This window comes from Peromyscus eremicus, chromosome 8a, assembly GCF_949786415.1.
Source record: "Peromyscus eremicus chromosome 8a, PerEre_H2_v1, whole genome shotgun sequence".
NCBI lineage: Eukaryota > Metazoa > Chordata > Mammalia > Rodentia > Cricetidae > Peromyscus > Peromyscus eremicus.
The window spans coordinates 48,126,208-48,135,038 of record NC_081423.1 but is presented as its reverse complement, the minus strand read 5'-3'; the positions used below and the strand labels follow the sequence as shown (position 1 = coordinate 48,135,038).

Below are 8,831 nucleotides of genomic sequence, written 5' to 3'. Positions count from 1 at the left end.
AGGGTTTTGCTTGTGACCCAGCATGGTCTGGAGTTCAAGGGAGTGTTCTTACTTCCCAACTCCTGTGGTGGAAGGTGTGAACTATTATACTCAGCTCAGAATAGTGACATTTTTCTAATAGGTATATTTTTTAATGTGACTACTTTTTCTATGAATTTATTGCTGTTATCTTGAATTTGGTAAAGTGTGACTACCACAGCTTCTGTTCCCATTATCATCACATCATGGCTATTTTGGACTCCATTCTGAAGTGATGTGCAGACTGAAGGAGGCAGGAAATGCATCAGCCTCTGGATTTCATGTATTTACTAAATTTGTTATTAGGGTTTGTGTATGATGCACATCGAGGGGTGTACCACAGCTCATGTGTGGAGGGCAGAGGACAACTGTGATGTTGATTCTCTCTTTCCACCACATGTGGGTTCCTGGGATGAAACACAGATAGTCAGGCAAACATCCTCACATATGGCGGCATTCCACCAAACCCAGATTTCTTATTTACCTGATAATCTGATCCATCATAGCTTATACTCTGGAAATTAATGTAAAATATTTTTTTTTCCCTGAGACAGGGCTTCTCTGTGTTGCCCTGGATGTTCTGGAACTCACTTTGTAGACCAGGTTGGCCTCGAACTCAGAGATTCACCTGCCTCTGCCTCCTGAGTGCTGGGATTAAATGGACATGCCACCACTGCCTGGGAATGTAAAATAGTTTTGCATTAAAATTTTAACTTGTAAATTTAATTTGCAGTAGACTTTAGAGTCTTCAATTTATTTCCCCCAACACAAGGAAATTACAGAAGTTTTTCTCTAATACTTCTTTACTATTTTTTCTGGGCAGAGTTGAACAGTGAACAAGAACAGTGGCAGGTGTCTGACTTCTGTGAGAATGCATCCCAAGTTCCTCTCATAGGTCCATTTGTGTTTAAAGGGGTGAGTGTTTATTGGCTGAACATTGATTGGCATTAAACTGGTAAGAGGTCTTGGGTCTTATCAAATGTTAGACCTCTTCTATATCAAACCGCATTAGTAGCTTTAAAACATTGGACTGCTGAGTGTATCCAGGTGCATCCTCTGGAGCAATATACAAATGACAGGTTTCCTTAGTGACATGAAGCAAAAGCCAGCCAGTCGCTGCTGAACTGTTGTTGAGTGTGGCACAGAAGAGCTCCTCCTGGGGTTTATTACATTTTATTCAGTGTGTACGTGTGCATGTGTGTTTGCACATGCACGTGTGAGTGTGTGTGCATTTGCACATGCGCATGCCCCAGCATGTGTGTGACAGTCAGAGAACAACTTGCAGGAGGAGCTGGAGTCCCTTCTCTCCTTCCACTCTGTGGGTCGCGGGGATTGAACTCATGCTGTTAGGCTTGGTGGTAACCACATTTCCTCACCGAGCCATCTCTTCTTTTCTGACAATGCCCTGTGATCCTTCCTCAAGTGTGTGAGGAACTAGAACCCCACACCTGCTGTTGCAAGTGAAATCTTCAACAGTTTCTATGGAGATAAATCAGAAATCGTTACACATTAGCCAAGAAAATTCCATTTTTCCCAGTTCATTCTGATGTCATATTCTCAAACACCCAACATGGCACACATACAAGGTTCTATCTGCACAATTAGTAACACCAAAGTCCAGAAGGCAAACCAAATATCCACCAGTGTGGGTGGGTTAAATATGTCATGAGAATCATGGTAACATTGTCTGTTTATACAGGCAATTGCCAAGAAACATCAGGGATTTAAAGGTGGTTCAGAATATCGAGGCTTCCTATGCTGTGAATTAAACAGGATGGGAGGGTGCAGGTGTTTGTTCTCTCTTCCAGTGGTTTCTGGAAACCAGATTATTCCCGATACTCTCCTTGCCTCCCAAATCACTCTCATCCTTCACAGGGGTTGCTACTTCTCATCTAACTGTTCTCAACATGGTAGGGTGCTCTTCCTAGTAAGCTCTTCCATCTCTCCAATGTCCCTCAAGGTCATCCTTTGTCTGTATGAGCCATCACCCTCGCGCAGACTCAGAAGATCTCACTTCTCTCTGCTGCCCTGCCACACCAAGCAAGCATTTGAAGGTACCTCTCACACACACTAGGCATGCTGTGTCTCATAAGCTTTTGCTTCATTTCTTTTTAATGAAACCTGTGTTTTTTTCCTTCTTCCTGGATGGATCTTTGCAGGACACTTGTAGTCAGTAACACCCCTCCTCATGGTCCTCACTGACATGCCCAAATATCAATATTTCTTACCCATCAACATCAGTATGTTGACTTCACATATCTGTATTTCACATCCTTTAGTTCTCCCTTTATGACACTTACCATCATCTATGTTTCTTATATTTTCTCTTTTTAAAATTCCTATTTGCACAACTAGAGTGAAAACCCAGACAGGGACTGTGAAGAAATGAGGATCTTTAGTGCCTGGTACACAGTTGGTCCCCAACGAGGGATTTTAGAATGAATTGCTGGATGCAGGAGTGACTATGAGTGAAACATTGTGGAAGACTCCACAGAAGCAGACAGCACAGCTGCCTGTGAGAGGCAGTGGTGTCTCTAGGAGAGGGCTTTCCTTGTACATCCCTTGCAGCCTGCTGCAGCATCTGATTACTTTACCAATTAAAACACACACATATAAATTAACTCAAAGTTAACTAATGCCCCTTTAATTGGCCATCAGTATTATGCATGCAGCCTGCTAACTAGCTTGCAGAATTGTTTGCCATCCAAATTCTGAATAATGCACATTGGTTTTAGCATTAATAAGAAGGGGGGTTAGGCATCCATGAATACATTTCAGAGGCATGCATGTGTAATTTCGGTGGACTGTGTGAACAAATTAGGTAATTTGTTCATTACGTTTTGTTTTTCCTTATGGATGTGAAATAATTCTTAAAGTTATCCGAACAATAATAGTTGCAAAAGGGACTATTGTTTGTTGCTTCCCTTTGCCCATGGTGCTCTGTCACATAAACTAAGCATTTATATGCAGTTCAAGTCATCTTTTCTTTTTTTCCTGGAAGTAGTTTATGTTTGTTTCCTTGTACATTTCAAAGAAAAGTCCAATTATCTGTCCTTTGCAGGTGTGAATACTTTGCCCATGAAAGCTAACTTCTGTAACTGTTTTACTTGCTGAAGATCATGTCAGCTTCTTCTACAGCTGCTGATGTGTTTAGACATTGTGTTTTCCAGTGTCAATCTTGATCAGTCATAATTTCTCTAAAATATTTTACTTGAATTTTTGAGAAGTAGAACAAAGTGGCATCACGACATTTTCTGTGTCCTTCTGGTTATTTCATTTAGTTTCTGATTTTGTTAAGTATTTTTTGTTTTCTTAGGAAGAAAATGAATTCATTTTATTTTTATTTTTCAGAAAATCAGTTTCGGGCATATTGAGATGGCTTAGTGGATAAAAGGAAAGGCTGCTACACCTGATGACCTGAGGTTGATGGAGAAAGATCAATCAGCTCCATAAGCTGTCCTCTGTCCTCTACATGAGCACTGTGGCATGTACCCTCTTGGATCCTCACAATCAATCGACCCATCAATAAACATGATAAGAAAGTCAGATACTGAAATTATATATGCATTTCCTATTTTGATATTTTCTAACAGTACTTTTGCTTAAACTCTTTATTTACAGTGTGTGTGGTGGTGCATGTCTTTAATCACAGCATTCAGGACGCAGAAGCTGATGGATCTCTGTGAGTTCAAAGCAGCCAGCCTGGTCTACAGAGGGAGTTCCAGGACAGCCAGAGCTACACAGAGAAACCTTTAAAGGACTTTAAAAAAGAACCTTAATTTATTCTTTTTGATTTTTCTCAGTTTTCTGTGGTTATCTTTGTAATTTCATAGGTAAGTGTCTACTTTATCATCATTTTAATTAAAATGTACTGAGTAGTGTGAAAAATGTTTTTTATTGCTTTAACTACATTTCAAGGATCTAATATGTGGTGTTTCCATCATTGTGGGTCTTTCCAAGTTCTACAAATCAAATCGGCTTGTTCAGAAAAATTAATTAGGTCTTTCCAATTTCTAGGTGGTAGAACATTTTGCTTTATAGCTTGATATTCATTTCTGCTTATCTTCTGTTTGAAAAGCGTTGCTATTTCTAACGTCTCGATAAATGGCCAATTTTGGAAAGTACTGCTTTCACGCCTTTGCTTCTGTTGTTTGTTTTGTAATGACAATGTTCCGTTAACCCCAACTTTTACACCTGCCTTCCTTCTTGTTGACTTTCTCTGTTTTTTTTCTCCTACAGATTGAAACAGGTGACTTAAAACCTCCATCTCATGGTGTTTTTCTATTATTTCTAGTAGTTTCTGCCTCATGAACATTGAAGCTGCATTGGGGAGATGCTCAGGAGTCCTTCATTTCATCACTAATTAGGAAATGTCCTTCTTATCTTCTTCTAATCTAGCAAGTAATTCATTTTTAAATCTATTTTATTTTTGAGATTATAATTATATCATTTCCTCCCTTCCCTTTCCTTCCTCCAAACCCTCCCATAAACACCCCCTTGCTGTTTTTAATATTCATGAGCTCCTTTTTCATTTATTGTTATGACATACATATATATGTATATACATATATGTTCCTATATACCTAGGTACAACCTGCTCAGTGCATATAATATTACTTATATGCATGTTTACAGAGCTGACTATTTGGTATCGGATAACCATTGGTGTGCTCTCCCCTTGGGAAGACTATTTTTCCTGCCCTCAGCATTCCTTGGTTACCTATAGCTCTTTGTGTAGGGTTGAGGCCTTGTTGGCTTTTCCTTATCCACATTGACATGTCTATTGCTATTGTCCTTGTTCAGGTCATGTTTGACAGTCATGAGTTATTCATTTTTTTAAAGGCTATGTTCCTCCATTCATTTTATTGGTATCTGTCAGTTCGTGATAATAAATCTTTCTGGATCATGGTCTTCTTACATTTATATATGGACCATTTCTAATTCAAGCCAAATGCTTTGATATCTTGTCAATGGGGTGAATTCAGGTCATAATTATTTAATGATAAAACTGGTTCAGGGCCAGTAGGATGGCTCAGCGGTAAAAGTGTTTGCGTCAAACCCGATGACCTGAGTTTGATTCCCATGCAACAACCAAGATGTTTTTGTAGAATATTATTTTAAGGTATGTTACATTTGTTTATGCTGCATTTGTTTAACTCTGTGAAGCTGTGTTACTGTGCCTGTCTAAAACACCAGATGGTCTAATAAAAATCTGAATGGCCAATAGCAAGGCAGGAGAAAGGATAGGTAAGGCTGGCAAGCACAGAGAATATATAGAAGGAGAATTTGGGGAGGAAAAAGAAGAAGTAGCCAGAAAAGGAGGAGGACTCCAGGGGCCAGCCACCCAGCTACACAGCAAGCCTCAGAGTAAGAGTAAGATTTACAGAAGTAAGAAAATGGAAAAAGCCCAGAGGCAAAAGGTACATGGGATAATTTAAGTAAAGCTGGGTATGAATAAGCCAAGCTAAGGCCAGGCATTCATAAAGAATAAGCTTATATGTGTATTTACTTGGGAGCTGGGTGGCAGGCCCCCTAAAAGAGCAGAATCAACAACAATGTGATAAAATTTAAGTCCAAGTAATATCATTTTCATGGAGAGGCAACTTTCTAATGCTACAGAAATTCAGCAATCTATGGCTCTCATTGCCTATTAGAAAGTTCGTCAATGTACTCTATGAAGCAGGAGGAGAGTACAGGAGACCCCAAAGTACCACGGTTGAGTTTCTGTTGCTGGCTCCAGCTACTTCGAAGCACAGTGGTTAGAGGTACCCAGAGCTCATGGCTGTGACTCCTCTAGATTTCTGCCTAAGGGCAACAGCAACAGGTTGTGACTCAATGTCCATTTTCAACAGTTTTAGTCTCTACCCAACACAGGAGAGTGGTTCCCCCCTCTCTGCTGACACACCTGTTCTCGGAAGTATCAGTGCCGTGAGGATTTGCTGGAATTACACTCTTCTTTCACACACAGAAAAGTACAAGGGGAGACTCCGGAGCCTTATTCTCTTGATGATGTTCAGAATGACACCAAAAATGGCAATGTGCCTATCATCAATTAAGTACTACATAGTATTTTCAAAAAGAAAAACTATTTTCAGTAAAACATTATATATATTTTGCATGTTTCTGTAACCACAACATTGGAGAGGCTGAGGCAGGAGGATTTTGAGTTAGATGCCAGTCCATGCTACATATGTCTCAACCATTTCTCAAAAACAAAGAAACAAAAAGAATGTCTGATCCATTTCAAAACAAATAAATTCTACAAATCAACAACAAAAGTGGAATACCAAATTAATGCTGGGCATAAAACAATATCACATGTGGCACAAATAATCATCCAAGTCATCAGTAGGCTTCTGAACATCTAAATGAGGAATCACTGTACTGGTCCCTGAACGGCTGAAATCAAATATCCACCCACACCACGGCTTACTGCTTTCCCTCACAATCACAATTCCATGTCTAGGTCAGTGCAAATGTCCCAAAATAACTGGCACAAAATGTGCAAAGCAAGTTAGTTACCTCACAAATCTCACATGTTAGTTAAAGGACTGAGTTGTCTTTCGTTTTCAGCTCAGGAACTGGGCAGCATCTCTTTTAAAAACAGAGGTGCTGTACTGAGCATTGTGGGAATAGCAAAACAGTAGAATACAGACAGTGCCTTGGTGATAAAAGGTTATTTGGGGTACTTCATGTGCTCTGTAACAGCTCTAGTTGTCCCGTAACTCAATTTGTAGACCAGGCTGGCCTTAAACTCACAGAGATCTGCCTGCTTCTGCCTCTGGAGTGCTGGGATTAAAGTCATGCACCACCACCACCTGGCAGAAATTGTCTCTAATAAAGCATAAGGATATTATAAAAACTATTCTTCTTGATGTATCTGCATGTAATTGAGCCTTCCTGCTTACTGTTGAAAAAACATACTTCACAGTGTTAAAGCATGGGGACTTCCTTACATGGTCTCAAATCAATGTGTTGATTGATTAGTGGGGGATCTGGGACCGTCTCTTTCCTAATTCCCTGGAGGTTGGGTTAAAAATTTGGTTTCAGGTCTTTAGCATTAGCTGTCTCCATCTTGTTTGGGTCTTTTGGGCTTGGTGCAGATAGAGCTTAGTACAAAATGATGGTTTCCCGGGAATCTTATTTGACTGTCAATGACCAAATGTCCATACCAACAGGAGGATGGATAAAGCATGTTACATTAGTACAAGAATACTACTGCTGAGAAGAATTAGATTCTGATGCTACCAACAAGGCCGAAGCTTGGTCTTTATATTGCAGTTGCGTTAGAGAGGTCTGACTCAAAAGTGTGTGTAGTATGATGTCAAGGGGGGTACTATTGGGGCTACTAAGATGGCTCAGCTGGTTAAGGTTGCTCTCGAGGCAAGTGACCTAAGTTTGATTCCCCAGAACCCACACAGAGTAAGGAGAGAAATGATTCCACAGTTGTTCTCTGACCTCTACATATATGTGCAGGCTGTGGAACACACACACACACACACACACACACACACACACACACACACACACGATTGAATAAATGTAATAATTAAAGAGGAGAGTTAGAGAGTTACAACTGACTCTTTGGGATCAAAATCAGAAAAGTGATTAGCTCTTAGAAGGACTAACTGAAAAGTATGGAAAACGTGCTGTGCAGAGATGAACTATTTTGAGTCTTGCTCTGTGCAAGTATATCACTTTAAAAAAATAGATAAAAAGAGAAAAGAAAGAACTCAGTATGTGTCCCTGAGTTCTTGGGTACATACTTGGCTCTCTGGCACAGCTCTGTGGCATCCCATTGGAGTACTCTAAGCCTCCGGGGGTTTGTCACTTGGCACTCTTGATGGGTGTCATCTCATCCATCAGCCCACACAGCTGTGCACCACTGCTTCCTGGTCCTCTGGAAGCTAAAGCTGTAAGAACATGCCGTCCAATCGTGTCCCTGCCTGAAGAGCTGACCTGCGGACGGAGTGGCGCATCAAAAAGTCGCTGCCACGCACTCTGCTCACAATGAAGTGCTAAGGAATAATAATGGAGCCCTTATCCTGCATGCGTGTTTTCCTTTCCATTAAATCTCAGATGTGCTGTTTGCTTTCGTATCCTTAATTCGGGCTGCTTTGAAATCCATAGGGGGAAAGAAACCCCTCATTACGTTCAGCGGCACAGCCCGCAATGCTGCAGTCCTCCTGTTTGGTTTTCCTTCTGTAAATATTTGTGCTCTCTCAGGCTAAGGAGTGGCCTGTGTTAGAGACTAAAATATCCCCATTTATATCCTCCAGGTGCGGCAGGAAATGGATGACCCCTCACCCTGCCCCTGCAGTGACCTCAACCCTACTCCTGAGGACCACCCTCTGGGCCGCCTAGGGCGGACCCATGATCACCTCTCCAGGTTGGCCACCAAGCAGCAGAGGATGAAGCGCAAATGCAGAGGTTACTGCAACCCGGTTCTTTCATTCAGAATGTGAAGGTCACTTCAGTGTTCATCGCTGCCTTCGAGTTTGTTAAGGAGAGGAAGAAAAAAAACAAAAACAATACTGACAGCGAAGAAGTCCAATCTGTCAAGAAATAGAGCTTGGTCTGGTCCAGAAAGGAGACCAACAACAAAGGAAAAGGATGAGTAAACATGTCTAACAATAGACAGAAGTCTAACGAATTGCTGAAGTCTTACAGAAGTAGATTGTTTTGTTTGTTTTTTTTCTACTTGGTCCATTCATGTGGGTTTTCATATTTTGACTTTCCAGAAGAGGTTCATGCTCTGTGCATGGAATGCTGACACACAGTAAGGATGTCTTTGCTCATCCCTCTGCTTGTTC

The 8,831-nt window shown here is 40.9% G+C and overlaps 1 long non-coding RNA gene across 1 annotated transcript; it reads left to right on the top strand.

Annotated features, from left to right (window-relative positions):
• The first annotated feature begins 3,502 nt into the window (after positions 1 to 3,502).
• Positions 3,503 to 8,550, top strand: LOC131916112 (uncharacterized). The gene is made up of 3 exons (XR_009380505.1): positions 3,503 to 3,851; positions 4,313 to 4,419; positions 8,298 to 8,550. It is a non-coding gene; the product is annotated as an uncharacterized LOC131916112 (long non-coding RNA).
• The last annotated feature ends 281 nt before the right edge of the window (positions 8,551 to 8,831 follow it).